The sequence below is a fragment of the Cynocephalus volans genome, chromosome 11 (assembly GCF_027409185.1).
Source record: "Cynocephalus volans isolate mCynVol1 chromosome 11, mCynVol1.pri, whole genome shotgun sequence".
NCBI classification, from domain to species: Eukaryota; Metazoa; Chordata; class Mammalia; order Dermoptera; family Cynocephalidae; genus Cynocephalus; species Cynocephalus volans.
The window spans coordinates 16,757,751-16,778,636 of record NC_084470.1 but is presented as its reverse complement, the minus strand read 5'-3'; positions in this window follow the sequence as shown (position 1 = coordinate 16,778,636).

Sequence of the window (20,886 nt, the reverse complement as noted above, 5' to 3'; positions counted from 1 at the left end):
ACAGGATTGTATATAAGCCATAGAGTTGTTGTGGGTTTTAAATGAGATAATTCAGTGTCTGGCACATAGTGCATAATAAATATGATTATTATGACCCCTAATGGTCCCAGTAAGGACAATGAATTCTTTGTGAGCAAAAATTGATGCTAAATGAAGTTGCATTTATGCTTTTTATCTTGGGAAAGACGAATTCTAGTTGGAGCTTTTGCCATCGAGAACAGGATATTTTTTTTATCTTTTTAAGAGTGCGTGTATGTAAACTCATTCCACCCAATTTATGGAGTGCCTGCGTTAGGCCTGACATTCTTCTAGGCATGAGGATAGGTGGAAATCAAGATAGATGAGGTCCATGTCCTCAGGGATTTTCTCTTCATGAAAAACAGCTTGTTGTTGTTTCTTGTTTTCTGTTTCAGAACGAGCAGTTCAGCACTTGGCAGGATGACAAGAGGCCAGTATAGTACCCCAGGATAGAATGATAACCTCAGGTTTGTGTTTTTGTATTTTGATGCACCAAGTGCTCTTTCGAAGGACACCAAGAAATGTCCAGTCTCTGGGAAGGTGTGGACAGAAAGCAGAAGGACACCAGAGTCTAAACACTGGAGGGCACAGGTGTGGAGAGTGGTCCCAGCGAGGAGCTATTGCCCAGGAAGTGTGGAGGGCACTCGGGGTAAGCAGGACCACATCAGGGACAGCCAGTGACAAAGCCCTGCTGAGCGAGTTCTCCACGCTGCTGTCCAGCTTTCTGCGGGAGCACTCACTATGGCGGGTCTGCACCCGCTAAAATTTCTGCCTTCCCAGGGGTGGGAATTGGCTCCTTCCTCACCCGTGGGAGAAGTTTTGTTCTACCACTGTCTGTTTGTCTGGTGCTTACACCTCACTTCCCTGTCACAAGCCGGGTCACCCGAAGCCCAGAAAGGACGTGCCCTCTCCTTGGGAATTACCAATTGTGTGAAACTAGTTGTCCTAAACCGTATATACAGATAGCACACGAGGAAAGGATTCAGCAGACCATCTATTAAAATTAAAACATTTTACGTGTGCTCCCTGCGCTCCAACCACACTTGCATTTTCTCCTGTTTCTCGAATATGTCATGTTTCTGTTTCAGGGTCTTAGCACATGCTGTTCCTTCTGCCTGGAATGCCCATCCCCTCATCGTCACATGGCTGGATTCACGTTGTTCAGACTTTAGCCTAAAATGTCACCTCCTTGGAGAAGCCTTCCCTGAGTCCTGTTTAATGTTCATCACCCCCCCTGCAGCCCGGACGCTGTCTAGTAAATTCCCTTACTCCTCTCCCTTCCACTTGCCGTTCTTTCTTATTTTCTTATGCCTCATGTGAAAACTGTTAAATCAGTCATATACCTCAGGTCGTGACAGTCTATCATTTCCTTTATTACTACCTTTCATGGATATTTTCCGCATTCATCCCTGGTTTCCATGTCCTTTCCCTCCCCTTCCACATATCCATCCATGGTATGGTATTAGATATATATTCTTGGACATAAATGTAATATTATCAAATGTAAGGTGTTGTTTGGTATGCTGTATGTTTTAGATTTTCATAAGTAGTACTGTGCAGTAGACCTTGTTCTAGTTATTAGGTTTTGCATTCAACAGTAATTTTGAAAGATTCATCTATGTATATGATTCATTGCTTCTAACTGATCCCTAGTATTCTGCAGTGTGTATTCATCCCCTATTGGGATGCATCCAGCTTCCCGATTCCATATAAAGCCCTGCAGTTATTTACATACTTATATGCATATACGAGTGCTTCTAAGTGTTTTATATATATTAACTCACTCAATCCTCACAATAACTCTATGAGGTAGGTGCTATTGTTATACCCATTTTACAGATGAAGAAACTGAGGCATAGAGTGGCTAATGACTTGTCCAATATCTTTAGTAAGTGGCGGAGCTGGGCTTTACTAGCAGGTGAGTCCCTCCAGGTGAGTATAAGAGGAGCCCGCAGTGCCACAGCCTGGGCTACCTCCCCTGGTACCCCATCCTCATATGCTGTACACGAATGCTCCTTAGAGAGCCAGTACCACTGTCCTTGCCTTTTACCTACACTGTTTCGCCTTGGCTGGTAATCCCCTCCCCTCAGACTGTGGAAGGGACAGGAGGTAGAGTTGCTCAGGGTTCAAATGCCCCCATTGTTACCTGTTCTTCACCCTGGCAGGCTCTGGCACTGCCCTGTTTTTATCCTACCACCCCTGTGTAACAGATGTTTGCCTCGTGGTGGTGGAGGCAGGCAATGGCCTTCCAGGGACAGTGGTTGGAGAGAGAAACTGCTCACAGCTCTGCCCCTACCCTGCCCCAGCGGTGACTTCCTCTGCTCCCCTATCCTTTGCCCACAGCAGGTCACCGCCACCCTTTCTCTGTGCCCAGGGCTTTCTTGTGGGTTTTTACCTAAATTTACATCAATTTGTAGATTTGTACTCTCCCCGCTTGCTTCTGAGGCAACATCAGGGTTGCATTTTCTGGGAGTCCTCATGTTCTTCATAATGGAACCACTACCTGAAATTGTCGTCTTTATTTGTTTCCTTGTTTGCTGTCTGTCTCCCGCACTGTAAGACTGTAAATGCCACAGGAGCGAGCACCTTGTCTGTGTTATCTCTGTATTCCAGCTTCAGTTCAGTGCCAGCATGTATGGGTTACGAGTGATGGAAGAAATAACCATGTTTTCCACAAAAATACAGTTAAAAACACAGTTCATTGTGTTCCTTGGTTTCCTTTAGTTAAAAATCAGGGATTTGGGGGGCTGGCTGGTGGCTCACTTGGGAGAGTGTGGTGATGATAACACCAAGGTCAAGGGCTCAGATCCCCATACCTGCCAGCCACAAAAAAAAAAAAAAAAAAAAAAAAAAAAATCAGGGACAGAAAAAACAAGTATGGCTCTTGAGCTCTTGATGTAATAAATGAAACTGTGGATAATGTTCTTAGTTTACTTGTGTCTCATGGTACTAGGCACAGTTGCAAAAGAGATGGCTGCTTGGTGAAATAGACTACAGATGGAGCTTATTTGCTACTTCATACCAGCAGTTCTCAAAATTGTGATCTAGAGACCCCATGGAGTTCCCAAGACCCTTTCAGGGGGTTCATGGGGTCAAATTATGCATGTACAAAAAATCTGCTCAAAATGCAGGCTAGACCAATACATTTCAATGTAACAGAGTACAAAACATTCATTGATATGATTTCAGCTTCTGCATTGTGACTAACCTTTAGGAAACTACCACTTTCAAGTGGTAAAGTTTAAATATAGTATCACAAAAGAATATCATCAATTATCTGAAAAGGCTATTAAAATACTCTTCCATTTTCCTTCATATCTGTATGAACCCAAAATTTTTTCATATAGTTCAATGAAAATAACATATTGCAACAAATTAAAGTCTGAAGCAAACACGTGAATCCAGTTGTCTTCTGTTGCGCCAGACATTAAAGAGATTTGTAAAAATGTGGAACCTTCTCAATACATTTTTGTTCTGGAAAATATAGTTATTTTTCATAAAAATATGTCACTTATATTAAAATGTAATAGGTTTATTATGGCTACTTCAAAATTAATAAATAAGTATTTTTAAATTTCTGTTTTAATTTCTAACATAGTAAACATCAAAAGATATGAGGGTACTTCAAAAAGTTCATGGAAAATTTATATTATCTTTCAATTCTATTTTTCCACGAACTTTTTGAAGTGCTGGTGTATAACCCACCAAAAAAAAAAAAAAAAAAGCTCTTTGGAGTTCTCAATAATTTTTTAGAGTGCAACGGGTTTAATACCTCTACTTTATTTTATTTTGGCAGCTGGCTGATACAGGGATTGAACCCTGGACCTTGGTGTCGTCAGCACCATGCTCTACCCAGCTGAGCTAACCGGCCAGCCAATAAACTCTACCATTTATTCCATTGCAGGGAGGTGGATCACAAGTCAAAGAACTGGTTGTGGAGAGTGTAGGTGCTCAGAACCTGGAGTCTTGATTATTTAAAAGCAATTTTTATTTATTTATTTTATTTCTTTATTTCTGGGAATGTCTTTATTTTGTCTTCAAAATAATATAAAGTAATAAATTATTTTTTCCAGCTTTATTGAGGGACAATGGACAAATTGAAACGACATATTTAACTTATACAGCATGATGTTTTGATACACATCATATACATTGTGAATAATTACCACAATCAAGTAATGAACATAGTCATCACCTCACATGGTTACCTTTTTTTGTGATGACAATACAGTACTTATGATCCTAAGATCTACTCTCTTAGCAAATCTTAAGTATACAGTACATTAATATTAACTATCTTCACCATGTTGTGCATTGGGTAGCCAGAACTTACTCAACTTATTGCTGAAAGTTCATATCTTTTGACTAACATCTCACCATTTTGCCCAACCGTGACCCTTGGTAACCATTCTTCTACTCTCTGTTCCTATAAGTCTAACTTTTTTAGATTCCACATATAAGTGAGCTCATGTAGTATTTCTCTCTCCGATGTCTGGCTTACTTCATTTAGCATAATGTCCTCCAAGTTCATCCATGTTATCAAAAATAGCAAGATTTCCTTTTTTTAAGGCTCAATAACATTCCTTTGTGTGTGTGTGTGTATATGTATGTACAAGTATCTGTCTATCTATCTGTATGTATATATCTCGTTTTATTCATTCATCTGTCAATGGACACTTAGGTTGTTTCCATATCTTGGCTACTGTGAATAACGCTGCAATGAACGTGAGCGCAGATACCTCAGTTACAGTGATTTTATTTCCTTTGGAAATGATAATTCTATTTTTAATTTTTTGAGGAACCTCCATACTGTTTTCCATAATGGCTGTACTAATTCACATTCCCACCATTAGCATACAAAGGTTTCCTTTTCTCCACGTCCTCACCAACACGCATTATCTTTTGGCTTTTTGATAATAGCCATCCTAACAGGTGTGATGTGACGTTGTGTTGTTTTGCCCTCTCATCTGCGAGCAGTTGTCAAAGTGAAGCTTCTGCAGGGAAATGACAATAGAGGGCTCCTATTCTACCGTCCATCCCCATTTTTATTTCTTAAGTAAATCAAATTCATCCCCAGAAGAACTGATAAATATAATTTTAAAAGCTGATTGTATCGATTAGATATTTCTATGACCAAACATCCACATAATCTCAGAGGCACAAGACAGTAAAATATCTATACAGCTCAAAGATCTGAGGTCGAACATCAAGGTTTCTGTGGCCTGGGCTTGGAACTGGCACATTTTCTATCTTTTCTCATGCTGTTGGTCAAAGCAAGTCACATGGAAAAGCCCAAGGTCAAAGGACTCACCATCAGGAACAGGAGGTGCAAAGTCACATTGCAAAGAGAGAGGAAGCGAGGCGTGAAGGACTGGGGCTGTGGGCCACTCCACCACACTGCAGGGTGAGACTGCGGGGCAGGCCCACCTTGTGTCTACTGCCTGACGAGGAGGCACAGAACTTCTTTCCTTGCTTAGATCCTTGGAAGTTTAGGGAGAAATCTTTCACTGTTTTTAAAATTGACCATAACCGCTTATGTAAATGGATGCTTAATCCAGAAAATCTTGCTTTTGACAAGTTTCTAAGTTAGTTATTTAAGTGAGTTACTTATTTAACTCTCGATGGATGTTTTAAAAATTCCAAGCACAAATATTTGTAGTGCTCATCTGCAAATGTTGAGAAAGTTACACGAGATGCTTTCTAAAGTGCTTTCTTGCAGTTAGATTTACTAAATAGCACAGTAAGAATAGTGATTATAAAGTACGTTGTTGTATCAGTTCACCCAAAGGGGATTAGTTTTGGCACTAAACAGGGCGAGGCACACTTTTGACGAAATGTGTGTCTTCTAATAACTGATTGTATTAACTGTGCTATAGATTGAGGTAGGAAGGAAGAAATGGGTAAAGAATTTAATTAAAAACATAGACCTGGAGGCAGCACAATAAATATGCATCTCATAAATGAGACCATTTTTGACAATTTTAGGGCTGTATGAGAAATAACAATGCTTACATTTGGATGAGGCTTTTATCCAAAGTAATTCAAAACTCTTTAAAAGGAATCCCTATGGTCCTCGTTATGTGAAAGACAAATATTTATTCTCATCTTGTGTGTATATTTAATGAATTATTATTAAAAAAAGAAAACACAACTGGTGAAAAATCCAGTGACTCAATTATTTGACTCACTTTAATTTTACTTTAATGGTGTTGATTAACTGATCACTGACAATGGGACAATAGAGAACTGATCTTTAATTTATTATTATTTATTGAGTGCCCATCATGTGTTAAGCACTAAGGGAATTCTAAGATTGTAAACCTAGTCCCCCATGGAGCTTATAGTCTGTTTAGGGTGGTAATAGTGGATATATATTTTTTTAAAAAACTAATGAGAAGGCATTAAATAAAAATATAAAGGCATATAAATACTGAAAGACCAGTGAGAGTAATTGGGGAGGAGGCGGTGTTTTCTCCCCACCGTCCATTAAACTTCACCCCATTTTGAAAATTTATATTATTTATGTGGAATTTCACCTAACCCAGCTCCAGCGATGATCCGCAAGTGGCCTAAAGCAATCAAAGTCCCCCCAGCCTCTGGGCTGAAGTGATGGGTTCTGACAATTCATGGAATTCCTGTGGTCACAGGGACTGGACATGGGACCTAATCAGCAGGAAGCTCAGGACTTTTATGGAACTTCTAGGATACAGATGTTCTCTCTCCTGAATGACCATGGTATGTGGATGTGAGGCCTGGACCTGCTTCTGAACACCTTGCCAAGTTTGGGGATATCCCCACCACAGGCATATCACTCGGGGGCAGAGGTGTTTCTCAGTGTAAGAACAGCCAGGGCCAGATTGTCACAGCTAAGCCAGAGAGCTTCACAGCTAAGGCACAGGCATTTCTTCTCTACCTGGCCGTCAGACCAACCTGCAAGGTACAGTGAGACCTGAGCTAGTGAGGTGAGGCAGCCAGGGCAGTGGAGACTTCATTTTGGTGAAGGCAGCTGTAGTGGCAGCAGTGGTGTTTTGTGGCAAGTTTCAGGAGTAGACTTGGGATCCCACATCCAGGGACAGAATGTGGTACCACCAGCAGCACCTTTACCAGACTGCTTCTATGGTCTAACTTTGATTGTGGTTCTTTCTGTCTAGTTTTTGGGCTACCCAATATCCTTGTAACAAATTTGTTATTTTCTAATCAATCAGAATCAGTTTTTAGTGCTTAAACTGAGAATCCTCAGTAGAACTGTTAGCCAAAACGTCCCTTTTTACTGTCTGAGCTGGACTTTTTGTTACAGAAGCATCCTGACGGATGCAGGAGTACTGGCGATGAGTGTTTTCAGTGCCCACAGACCCACCATTGGGCTCAGCTATCTGTGACTAGACTCTCAAGCAACTGATCTAATTCTGAGATGTTCAGGAGGTGCCCTCCCAGTTGGCCCCTATCAAGACTGGCCCACTTGCTGAGTATGCCCAGAGCCTAGGGCACAGCCATTCAGTGTTGAGACCTTGTTCACAGGGTCAACAAGACATGAGGAGATGAGGCAAAATCCTCATACAGGTAGGAGTATGCTCAGAAATTATCTCAAATAAATAAGCTGCCTTTATCACTATGTGTATTAGTCCATTTCTTTTGCTTACAACAAAATACCTGGAACTGGAAAATTTGTAGGTAAATGAAATTTATTGTTTACAGTTTTGGAGGCTGGGAAGCCCAAAGTCCAGAGAACACATATAATGAGGGTGTGCTTGGCAGTAACACAGGGGTCTCACGTGGCAGAATGGTGGAGCGGAGACTCTCACATGCTCTCCTTTTAATGCCCACAGAACCAAGTCCATGACCATCATTATTAATCCATTCATTAGGCATGGTCCTCAGAATCTAATCACCTCTTCAAGTCCCCATCTTTCAATTATAGTAATAGGATTTCTCACCCTCTTAACACTTTCATGGGGTGGGGGGGGTACCAAGCCTCCAACATGTTAATCTTTGGGGGGACACAATTCAATCCATTATACGATGATATGCTTATTTCTCTGTTTCCATTTGTACTTAGATCGTGCCTTGGTTATTTCTTACTATCTTATTAGCACTTTGATGCCTCTAAGGTGTGTTTTTTTTTTTTCCTCTAATTTAGCTGGTACTTTTAGTTGTTATCAATGGGACGGTAGTCCAAAATGTCTTGGTCACTATATTGTCAAAAATGGAAATCTTCTATTGATTTTTTTAATTTCATGGTTGTATTTTTTTATTCTCAAAAGTTTTAACTGGTTCTTTAAATCTCTTTGATATTTTAAAATGATTTCTCAATGCCATTTCATATTTTCAAGGTCTTCTGTACTTCTCTAAACTTGTTAAACCTAGTTATTTTATGTTTTGTGTCTGATATGTCCAATATCTGAAGTCTTTGGAGTTCTTTATTAATATCTACTCATTCTGCTGGTTCTTGCTTATGGTACCTTGCTTCCTAATATGCTTAGTGTTTTTAATGATGATTGTTTGTTTTTTGGAATTTTTTTTTGTGTTAAATTTTCAGAACTGAGGGAAAAAAAAATCCATAGATTCAAAAAGGCACCCCCCTCCCTAAGAGAACAGATTAAAAAACATGTACACAATTTAAATTGATAAAATTATATTAGCATGAAGAAAAAACTTGGAAGGATGCCAATAGATTGTTAACACGATATATGTGGGCATGGAGGCAAAGACCAGGGTGAAGAAAGGAGAATAATGTGGTGAATGAAGAGTAGAGGGTGGGAAATAGCAAAGCAGAAAAGGGAACAAAAAATGCAAAATTTTATAATTATTTTTAGGAATTTTTATAAATGTATATTTGTAGAAATAAAGCTTTAAAAATAAAATGTGTAAACAAAATAAACCACATATCTCTGCTTTTGAATATATATGTATATGTGTGTGTATACAGTACATCTATATTATATCTATATTTGTATATATAATAATTGGAAACAATATAAAAGTGAATTGGGAGAATAATGCCCTGTGGCCACATGCAAGGATGATTCAATCTTAGGAAAATATATCAATATAATTTAATATGCTATATCAATCAATTAAAAGTAAATAATATGGTGTTGGAATAAATATATGCCCCCAAAAGAGAAGTTGATAAAATTCAGAAATCATTCCTAATATATAAAGAACTTTTTAAGTTGGTGAAAAAAACCCCAGCATTCAATTAAAAATGAGCAAAGGACCTGGAAAGGTTAATTGCAGAAGAAAAGCAAGTGGCTAATAAAAATATGAAAAAATTAAATTGTCATTCAATTGTGAAGGGAACGCACATTGAGGGACCTTGCACATTTAATTAGTCATCTCTGCAGCAAGTATTCTCTTCCAGACTGATTCTGGCTTTCAAATTTTTAGAAGTTTCTTTTAATTGACATACAGATTTAAGATGTTTTTTGTGTATGCAGAGTTCTCATTCTTTTTCTTTTCAAGTGTGATGTCATTTTTTTACCCTTGAGATTTGTAGAAACTGAAGAGGTCATACTAACATCATTGTCGAGGATGGCAGGAAACCAGCATTGCTAGCTGAACAACCATCAATAACGAAATGGTATATTCTGTGGGTATTTACAAAGAGGAGGGTTTTTTCCCAATATTGACATTATATTTACACTCATTACTTTATATGGAGGAATGTCCATGATATACTATTAAGTGCACAAAGCAAGCTACAGGGTGTAATAGACATGTTTTTGCTGGCTCAGGATTCATTAACCTTTCTGGTAAAACAGAACCTGGGTTTTCCTTTTGGGAGCCTATTCTCCATCCATCTGTCCTGGTGACACAGACCTGGATGGTCACGGTCAGAACGTGCCTCTGGCCACAGGGATTGGTTCAGGGATGGGCATTTGATTAAATCAGACATAGTGAGTGCAAAATCTCAGAACTTTCGTTTGATCCGGTTGAGAGAGGCAAACTCTTTTTTTCTCCCTGATGTGGAACTGAGGACGTGAGCCTGAAAGTGTGGCACCTGTCTTTCCATCACCAGGAGGGACTCGCCTAAGTGCAGACCAACACAGAGAAAAGCACAGCTAAAGACAAGGCAAAGCCAGCTGCTGATTTAAGCCCCTAGACCCAGCTATCCTTGAAGCCTTGTCAGTTACATGAACCAATAAATCCTCCTCTTTAAACTACTTTGTTTCTCTTACTCGTAACCAAGAGAGTCCTGACTAATATACAGAATAAGCTAAATAACTTGATTCTGACTTTATAAGAGAGTCTTTATAGTATACATTTGTGTTTGGATAAATGCATATATATGTACATATTTCTTTGGTGCAAGGGCTGGCTGGTTAGCGCAGTTGTTAAGAGCACAGTTACAACACCAAGGTCGAGGGTTTTGATCCCCATACCAGCCAGCCACCCATAATACATACATACATACATACGTATTTGTTTGGTGTGGAGGATGTACTCTGAAATGTTAACATTGGGTTTCTGAGGACAGAATTGGAGGAGTAGAGGGGAGCTTAATAACAACATTTTCTTTGTCCACCTCCGTAATATATGACCCGCATACAAGTATATTTTGTAATTTTTAAAATCCTACAAAATTTTTAAATGGGTAGCACATATATTTTGTATTTTCCCAAATATCAGATTCTATAGAGGGGAGAATCATACAAGTGACCTGGAACAACAAAAGAAAAGCTTAAATTTGAAACTAGAAAAAATTTTAAGCAAAATAAGCACAGTTATTAGCTGATGAAAAACTGGAAAAAGCTTTTCTGAGTAAATTCTTGATTTTAGAAATTAATTGATTATTGCTCTTTGTATCTTAATCTTGAATATAAATTATTTTATTTTATTAATATTACTTTTTTACATTTTATGATCTTGCAGAGCAGTTGGGGGGGGAAGGGAAGGAGATGTGATGGAAGGAGGAGGAAGGAGGTGGGGTGGGATTGAGGCCTGTGGCACCCCCTACATTCCCACAGGGGAGACCGGGGGGCTTCCAGTGGTGGCTTGGTCATTGCCAGGCTGGGTGAAGATGTCAGGGGGCTGTGGTAAAATCCCTCACCTCCTACCTCCCCAGTTCAGGTACCCAGGGCCCTTCTTGCTGTGGCTTGGTGGTCGTTGCTGGGCTGGTTGCTTGTGTTGGGTGGTGTGTGGCCGAGGCCTGAGGCCCCCACCCTTGGGACTGGTTGCAGGTATTGGGGGGCATGGTTGAGACCCCCGGGCCTCCCCCCTTTCTGATTTGGTAGCCCAGGGGACTTCCGGTCCTTCTAGGTGTTATATGTGTTCTTTGGTGAAATGAGACCTTTACTAGTTAATATCAAACTTTGTTGGATTATTTGCTGTTCTCACCACTTAAACTCTGCACTGGAACTAATTTGTTGTCTTTTGCTTACTTCTAAAATGGGGAACTTCCTGTGGGGACAAGCACTTGAGCTATGTGGTTGAGCTAAATCGCTGCTTTGCTGCTGATTCCCTGGGGAAGGCTTTTTGTGCAGCTCAGGGTTAATGGTTGACTTTATAGGTACTTCAGGTTCTAGTGAAATCTGGTGCACCTGGGTTGTGTAGAAACTCTGATCTGGGTCTGAGTCTTTTCATCAAACTGCACCCCATGCAATTCTGCATTCCTGACCAGTCTCCTCCGAGTGGTTCTTCACTGATTGATGTGCCAGTCAGCTGTCCTTGCTGTCCCCCAGTGTTCCCCCTGTGGGCCCATCTGCCCCACCACCCGTGCTGCAAACACTTCCCATGGGACAGGCTGTGCACTGGTCCCTTGTGATGACTCACCGGCCTCTGAGTGGCTCCTTTTTTTCAGTTGTGGCTCCTTGGTCCTGTGTGGGTCCATGGGAACCTTATCAGTGGTCTTGTTGGCCTGGGAGCCACCAAGGCCTTCTTCTCCCCTGTCACCTGCAAGCAATTTCATCTGAAGGGTACAGCTGCGGCTTTTGCTGGCTCTTGCTCCATGCGCTCAGCAGCTCCAGCCTGCAAACGGCTGGGATTCAAAATGGTTGGAGTGGTTTTTTCTTTCTCTCATGATGGCTTCTCCCACCTTCATGCACTCTGAAGTTCTCTCCTCCTCTTCCCCTGAGCTCTAGCAGCCCCAGCTTGGCTGTGGTTGCTATTTTATAGTTGTAAGTTGGCTGATTTGTGGGAGAGAGTGATGCTGGGGACCGTCTATTCTGCTATCTTGACCAGAAGTTGGAATATAAATTATTAACACTCTTTGAAATGTCCTTTTTCCTAGCTAACCTGAGGTACATATGACATTAATCCAATATACCCAGAAATAAGATATAGGATTTCTCTCTAATGATTAAAATATATCTCCACCCATGTTAAGAAAACAAAGTATTAAATTATTTCACTAATGACCTGGAAAGTTGTCTTCCTCAAATTCTAATTCTGGATTAATAAAATAATTGTAAGTTCTTATCATAATTTATTTCACAATATGTTTTAAATTGTTACTTATGACAATGTTTGAGACTTTTTTCCACATAGCATCTTTCACTTCTTGATTATAAATGTAACCAAGTGTCTGAACAGCTTAAATGATTGAAAATTTTGACCTCATAATTTTATGAAAACACAATTTGGAGACTGCTGTGGGTTGAATGTACCCCCTCCAACTCACTGAAGCTTAAATCGTGTCCCCCAAAGTTCCAGGTTTGGAAACTTGGCCCCCAGTGCAACTGTTGAGGGTGGGAAATTACAATAATTAAAAGGTGGGATCTTGAAGAGGTGATTAGATTGTAGGACCGTGTCATAGTGAATGGATTAATAATAATGATGGTTGGGGTGTGGTTCTGAGGGCTTTAAAAGGAGAATGTATAAGAGTCTCTCTCTTTCTGCTTTGCCATTTTCTGCTGTGTGAGACCCCGGCATCACTGCAAAGCCACCACCAAGACCCTCACCAGACGTGTTCCCTGGATTTTGAACTTCCCAGCCTCTGAAACCGTAAGCAATAATTTTTTTTCTCTTTACAAATCACTCAGTTCCAAATATTTTGTTATAAGCACCAGAAGTAGGCTAATACAGAGGTATAGGTGTATGGCATTTACATTTGCATTATTTAGTAAGATCAGTTTTCTCCCTCCTGGAGATTGGGGAACTAGACCAGCAGGAAAACTGATGACAGAATGCAGGGGAAGACAACACGCCAACTCTTGCCTTTGCATGGCATTCACAGGTCTTAATCTCACAGTCCATTTCAAGCCCATAAGAGGTCATTTACCTTCTCTCACACGCCTTTAACTCATTTGAGATATGAGCTTAGCCAAAGAAAAAGCTCCTGTGAATTGGTAACCTGGCTTTGGGAAAAGACTTACACAGTAACTAAGGTATCGGATAAACAGACGCTAACCATTTATTTACAAAGAAGTCTCATGGCTATGAATACTGTATTGATTGTTTCTTGATAGCACATTGTAGCTGCCTCAAAACTCCTTTTTTCCAGGAAGAGGATCAGTTTGAACATAATTAAAATTTGGAAATTGTTCCCTTGAATTTAAGTGTATCAGTTTATTAGATTGTTTTGTTTCTACAAATTCAGTATGCCATGTTTATAGGTAAAAATGATTGTGTCTGTCAGCAATTTATAGAAATAAAGACTTTTTTTTAGCGTAATAGGATTTCTAATGTATCATGTATTAAATATTATCCATTAAATCTTTCAAAATGAAAATTTTGACAAATGATAGTCAGTGAAGAAGTCAACAATGCTCTCTGAAAAAGCATAATATTATGTAAATAATTTTATCTTATAAAATCCATCCCATAAGAGAGCATAATTGATTTTATTGATTTACAGTACAGTCAACATTCTGATAATGGAAAATTTAGTAGGTAGCTTAGACGTTAAATTTTAAACTCGGAATCATCATCAATCTTTTTTTTTTTTTTTTTTTAAATGACTGGTAAGGGGATCTTAACCCCCGACTTAGTGTTGTCAGCACCACACTCTCCCAAGTGAGCCAACCGGCCGTCCCTATACAGGGATCCGAACCCGTGGCTTTGGTGTTTTCAGCACCACACTCTCCCAAGTGAGCCACGGGCCGGCCCGATCATCAAACTTTTATTTAGATCTGATAAGCTTTGGGGGCTGCTCCCACAGTGGAATCCTAATATGATTCTCCCACATGGAGAAATTCACCTTCAGGATATTATATCCTTTTACAAATCTATAAACAAATGTATTACTTATTATAATAGAAATAATGCACAACTAATTTTTTTTTTCATCTTGCATTGGAGTAAAGATTATAATGCTTTGACGAACAGCTTATATTTTTTTTCTCAGCTTTATTAACTCCAGCCAAGTCCTTAATTTTCATGAATAGAATTGAAAATGCTGTTCTTTTAATCTTCTGAGTTGAATTCTGGGTCATGCAAAGATTAAGTGAAGTGACTCCAAACCTAAAATCCCATAATTATAGAATGTCTGTTTAGATTGGTGTTTGGGCTCCCTTTTCCCTATTCTGGGCTGGGAAGAGAGCTTTTAGAACTGCAAATTAGGGAAACCTTGGCTTGTTCATATTTGGTAAAGCAAACAGATTTGAAGAGGCTTTCTATTTAGTTACCATTTGTTTTGTTTAATCTGAGATTAGGCCTAGGTTTACAAAAGAAATCTACTAAATTTAGAGTGGACAGGATTCTTTAAGAATGTGTTACTTGATGATAGTTCCTTCCTATATAGGCTCTTCTGAGTGGTTTGTGATTTGGGGGAAAATAAATACATTAAGCTCTGAAAAATTTGAGGATTCAGTTTTGGAAGAAATAGAAATATCTACAAATTGATCAAATAACTTACTAGTGGACTTCGAAATGGCGGCATATATTCTTTAACTGATTTTTAAAGATGCTTGTAATAATTCCTTTAAAGACCTACTGACTGTTTTTGCCACCGACCATCACCTAAGGGAAGACCATGTGACTCATTACTGTAATGGCCTGTGTAAAGAAACCCTCAGGGGAAGGAAGACTCAGAACTACACCTCATTTCTAATTGGACTGTGGTGAAAAAGAAACTAGTCACAGCTGGGACAAGGGTCCAGAAGGGATGCTTGCCTGTCTGGGGCAACCTGTAGTCAGCAAAATTTGCATACCCTTATAAGGAGACAATTTTTTTTATAGCTAGTTTAGGGGTTTAAATTGTGTAAAGTCTCAAAGGGACCTAATATAGGACATTTCCTATTCAGAATTTGACACTTTGTTTTAAGAAAAACTGCGATGGGTAATGTGACCTTCCACCTTAGAGGCAGTATTTTTACTTAATGAAGGATATCAGTTCAGTTTTATTTTTATAACTCCCATAAACTTAAGAAATGTCTTGGCGGTCCTTGAAAGTGGGAAATCATATTTGTGATGCCGTTCTTCTGTCTGCTACTTTCTCTGCTTGGACAGCCTGCCTGGAGCGGGATGGTGAGTTGGAAAGAATGAGAACTGGGGCGAGGCAGGCAGACAGAACTGCATTCACGTTTCGGCATTCACATTCATGAATTCAGTCATTCATTAGTTCTCAGTTACTGGCTGGGTGATTGTAAGTGTGAAATTTACACTCCCTGTTTCCCCAGATGTTAAGTGGAATCAATAGTAATTATATTGAGGGCATGTGGAGATGATGAAGTAACATGCAAAGTGCCTACAACATAGTAGATGCTCTAAAATGTTGCTTTCCTTCCTCTTCTCCTTATGTCTGCCTGTTAAATCCTGCACACTTCAGGTGGACTCACCAATTCTCTTACCTTTCAGCTCTCGAAGCCTTTCTCTTATGAAAATAGAAAAGTTGGACTACGGTTGGGATATTATTCCCAGGTGGTCTTTGGAACAAAGGGACTGCACTCCTCCAAAAGACAGAGACAGCGACAAATTGTCTTCAAACAGCCAGGATTCCAAAAGGAGCTGGAGTTAGCAGACTACTTGCATCTTCAAAGTACTAGGCCTCTGAGTCAGTTAAGGAAGATCTCTTGTTCTCTTTTGCACAATCCAATCATGAGCTCTGCAAAGTCAACTAATAAAAAAAACTTCTGCTTTTATCATTGACCTCCCAGCCTAATAATGTCTGTTCTGACTAATCTTTCCACTTGATTTGTCCTTTGGTCTAATTTTCCACCAGTGGTTTGCCTGATTGGGAAATCTACTACTAATCTTCTACAGAACCTGACCAGTTAGCACTCACACCAACACTAGTGCTTTACTGACTGTCCTTCGATAAACTTTCCTCCTCGCTGCCTGTTTGAGGTCCCAGACCTTCAGAGTGACTCTCACAGCTCTGTATAAGTTTCTGTCATACTTCTGTGAAGAGGAACAGCTAAATCAATGTTTTTAATCTGCTTTGCTTCCAGAATTTAATGATCTGTCACTGTTCTTGCCCAATATACCCAGTCATTATTGTTAAAATGTTTTTAGTAACTGCTTTAACTGATTTACCAGCCCACCTCTGAGAGCTAAACTTTGAAGTATAACTTTAGCAACATTTTACTATGCCTTTTCACAACCCAGAGCCATATTATTTTATGATTAATGGCTGATCTAATCGCATATATCTTTTGCAACTATCCTCACTATCCTCCAAGATTTTTCCTGTATCTTTTACCTGGGAGGATTTTTACTGATAACCGTCCTATCCTGAATCATCCCACAAACCCATGTCTCACCAATCATTGCTTCTAACCTACAGACTAAGCATAGCATGCTCTCAGTGATACTGAATAGGACACTATGGTTCCATAAAGTCTTTGATATTTATGTTTGAATTTAATCACTTGTAGATTTTCATAGAATGAATCTCATTTCTATATTTGGAAGGGTTTACAAGTTGTTTATGTTAAACAATTCCTCTGTCATGCTTTTCACATTAAATAAAGCAACCCTTTCAAATGAATTTTCTGATGTTATCATTAGATGATATAGGTCAGGGGTCACAGACTTTTTTTTGTAAAGGGCCAGATAGTAAATATTTTAAGGTTTGCAGGCCATACAGTCTCTGTTGCAACTACTCTGCCATTGCCACACTAAAGCAGCCATAGACAATACATAAATGAATGGGCATGGCTGTGAGCTAATATAACTTTATTTATGGACACCAAAATTTGAATTTCATGTAATTTTCGTGTGTTGTGAAGTATTACTCGTTTGATTTTTTTTCAAAAGAACAATAAAAATTTAAAAATGTAAAAACTATTCTTAGCTGGTGGGCTGTACAAAAATAGGAAGAGGGCCGGATTTGCCCTGTGGCTATAGTCTTCTGACTACAGTATAGTTTATGGCCAGGAGCAGATCCAAGTTTTGTGGGCACTGAACACATTACAATTAGGGGGGACTTCTGTAAGAAAAGGAATACAAAATTACAAATAAAAAAATCAGGAACAGTGTTTTGGAAGAGACTGGTGCAAATGAGGGGCCCTGAAAATTGAGCTGTTTTGGCATTCTGGTGAATGTGCCTTTGGTAACACTTGTATGATTCTGCTGCAGAGGTTCCTAGACCTGGCTGATCATTGGAGACACCAACAGAGCTTTTCTCAGTACAGGTTCCAAAGTCCCAACAGATTGCCTGAATTAGAATGTCTGAGGATAGAGCCTGGGAATCAACTGACTTATAAAGCTCCCTAGATGATTCTACTGTGCAACCACTATTTTACTAATCATTTTATAACACTGAACAAAACCATTAGAACTGGTACCACGAACACATTTATTGCTTTAATAGTGTTGCTTGCCCAGAAATGGTTTTAACTATTATTATTGACTCATAGCCCAAATGTTTAGTTTTATCAAGAATGCTTTATTGTTAAATGACCTCAACAAAACAGATATACATACTCTTACACTGGGCTGTACACTCTCTGCCTTTTTAATGAGAGTTAACTCATCTATAGTACACTGGCTCTTCTCCATTTGGACTCAGTTGAATATTTTTATATATCAAACTTTATTTTGAAAACTATTGATAATTTTTTAAAAATCTTAAATCTTTGAGTTGGCATACAATTCAGGTAATCTATAAAGTAAATGTCTGTTGAAGAATATCTGACAAACATCAACACAGTTGGGAGAGTCAAGTTTATAAACCTAGGCATAAAGGTAACAGCTGAGTCACTTGGTTATTGCCTGATTAATCATCAAATTTATAGATGACTGATTTCAGATCCCTGCATTTTGCATCCTTTGTATTGTTCAAATATAATCTCATTATCCCCACATGCAGAGATGTCTTCTTGGTCAAAATTGGGTAGTTTTGTCTGTAGAGTAGGTAGATATGCTACTGTGTGGTTCTATTTTTGGCCACAAATGAAACAATGTTACTTTCAGTAAACAAATGTCTCATCATTGCCAGTAATAAAGCTCTAGTGTCAACCGAAAGTTTCATTTTGAGGTTTGAGAAAATTTGTCCCAACTTTTTCATATTACCTTTATTAATAAGGACTTGAGAATTTAATATTCCAGAAAACATGCAAATACAAATGCTTCTAATTGCGTTCACTGTCAGAAAGCAAAACTGCTTGCTTTCCTCATTCAGAAGCACATACAGAAAGTGAAGCATGCTTTCTGATGCACTGATTTTAGCTGTTACTGGGGCGGTATTGGTATAAGTAGAAAATGAAGCTGTCTTTTCAGGAGTTTTCATTTCTATATCAAACCCATTTCCTCCAACAAGGACTACCACACCTAGTCATTTATTCATTTGTTCATTCATTTATTTATGCATTGTACAAACATTAAATGAGTGCCTAGAGAGTGCCAGGTACTGTGCTGGGTGCTGACGATCCAGCTCTGCAGCCTTAGATCTTTGGTTCTAATGGGTAGAGACAAGAAGCAAGGGAATTTCACACGTGATAAGTGGTGTGTAGAAAATAAAACATGGTGACGGTGAATGTGTGTGTATGTGGGGATGGAGGGGGCAGGGGCAGCTACTTTAGATAAATGGTCAAAGGGGGTGGTGACATTTGAGTTGAGGTCCAAGTGAAGGAGCCTGCCATACCTCGATCTCAGGGAAAAGATGTCTAGAGCTGTGCTGTCGAGCACAGGGGAGAGCCATGCCCTTGAAATGTGGTTAGTGCCACATGTTAAAATGATATTTTGGATATAGCGGATTAAATAAAACATATTACTAAAATTAATTCACCTGATTTTTTTTTTTTTTACCCTTTTAAGGTGGCTACTAGAACACTAAAAAATACCCATGTGGTTTGCATTATATTTCTATTGCACAGTACTGATCTAGAAAGTCCTAATTCCGTTCCAGCACATAGGCCCCAGGATCTTCATGTTGAATAGCTGGAAGAGCTGCCCAGGTGTCTGGGGCATCTTGGAGTTTGACGTAATATAACCCGAGCTAAAGTGTACCGAACGGTTACCATGTGCCAGACACTGAGCGAAACTGATTTACATCCGTTCATGGAATCCTCAGATCACTATGAAGTAAGAAATATTTCTAACCCCATTCTACCGAGGAGCAAATGGAGGTCCAGAGAGGCCAGGTGACTTGCCTAGGGTGACGTGACTAGGAGCTCCTGGAGCGAGAAGTCGAACCCAGCCCCGGTCTGCGGATGCGGGAGGCAGGGGAGGCCGAGCTCGAGCACCGCCCTGGCCTGCGACCTGCGACCTGCGACCTGCGACTCGGGCCGCTCAGCGCGTGCTGCCTGCAGCCGCCCTGCGGGAACCCTGCAGGGACACCTTCCTGCCAACCGCCCGTTTCCAGGCTGCTCTGTCTTTCCTGGCTCTGAAGGGGCCTTTCTGGAAACCACAGCTCGGGGACCGTCTCGCGGTGCCCAGAGGGCGCCTCCGCGTGTGGCACGTGCGTGCGTGTGTGCCCGCGGCAGCCTCGGGATCCCCCGGCCCGACTCGGGGGGTCCAGCTTTTTTCTTCTTCAGGCTGCCCCTGCACAGGTTTGCCTGACCGTGCGTCCTCCAGCTCCGTGTCCGCAGCGGGGACAGTGGGGACATGGGCCTGATACAAGGATCAAGCCGGACTCCGAGATTCCCAGATGCCCCAAACAGCAGCTATTGCAGATAAGGCCTCCCGTTTTTCAGGAGGGCACCTGTTTCCTCTCTGGGATTTCTTAGGAGGTGTCGTGAATACTCATCAGCTCTTGTGGGGGGAGCCGAGTGACGCTGCAACTTGACAGATGTCTTCGTCAAGACCACGTATGGCACTGGACAGCAAGAACGGGGGGAAAGTTTTTTTTGTTTTGTTTTGTTTTAAAGGTCCCCTGGCATTCATATGATAAGCTGCATTTTGTTATATGCCCAAGAAGAAAGGGAGAGCCTCATTGTCCCCGTACTTGGACAGCTGTGACTCATCCTTCCAGAACAGAGCAGATGATGGCCTTGGGGCTTGGGGGCTAAAATGATCCTGTGAGACAGTAACTATGGGGAGAAAGTGATAGAACGGCCACCTGATGCTAAGGAAAAACCTGTAACTTTTCCTATTTAACTGTTCTCTTTAAATTAATTTTAGCCAGATTCTATGGTGAGGCACTGTGATTTATGCCGCTTGCCCTGACCCCCTTGTGCGTTTATATGACACATTGGCACATATTTAAGTTTTGCATTTGGCAAGACATACGTAACACCAGAAATCAACATGAGGAGCTTCTGGCAGGATTTCACATCTGCCATCTTTTATATTTGACCCTCTCTCTAGGAGCTAACGTTAGCAAACAAACAAAAAACCACCAAAATCAAAACCAAAAAAAAAAAAAAATTATATCAAAACCAAAAAATCAAACCAAAACAATATGATCATGATCTTCTTATAGTTAGTTTATTATATGTGTATATATGTAGAAATATTTATTTCCTTAAATCCATTTCTTTTTGTACGTTATGACACTTCTGTGTAAGTAAAATAATATGAAACAAGTCTAACCTGATATTTAAAGAT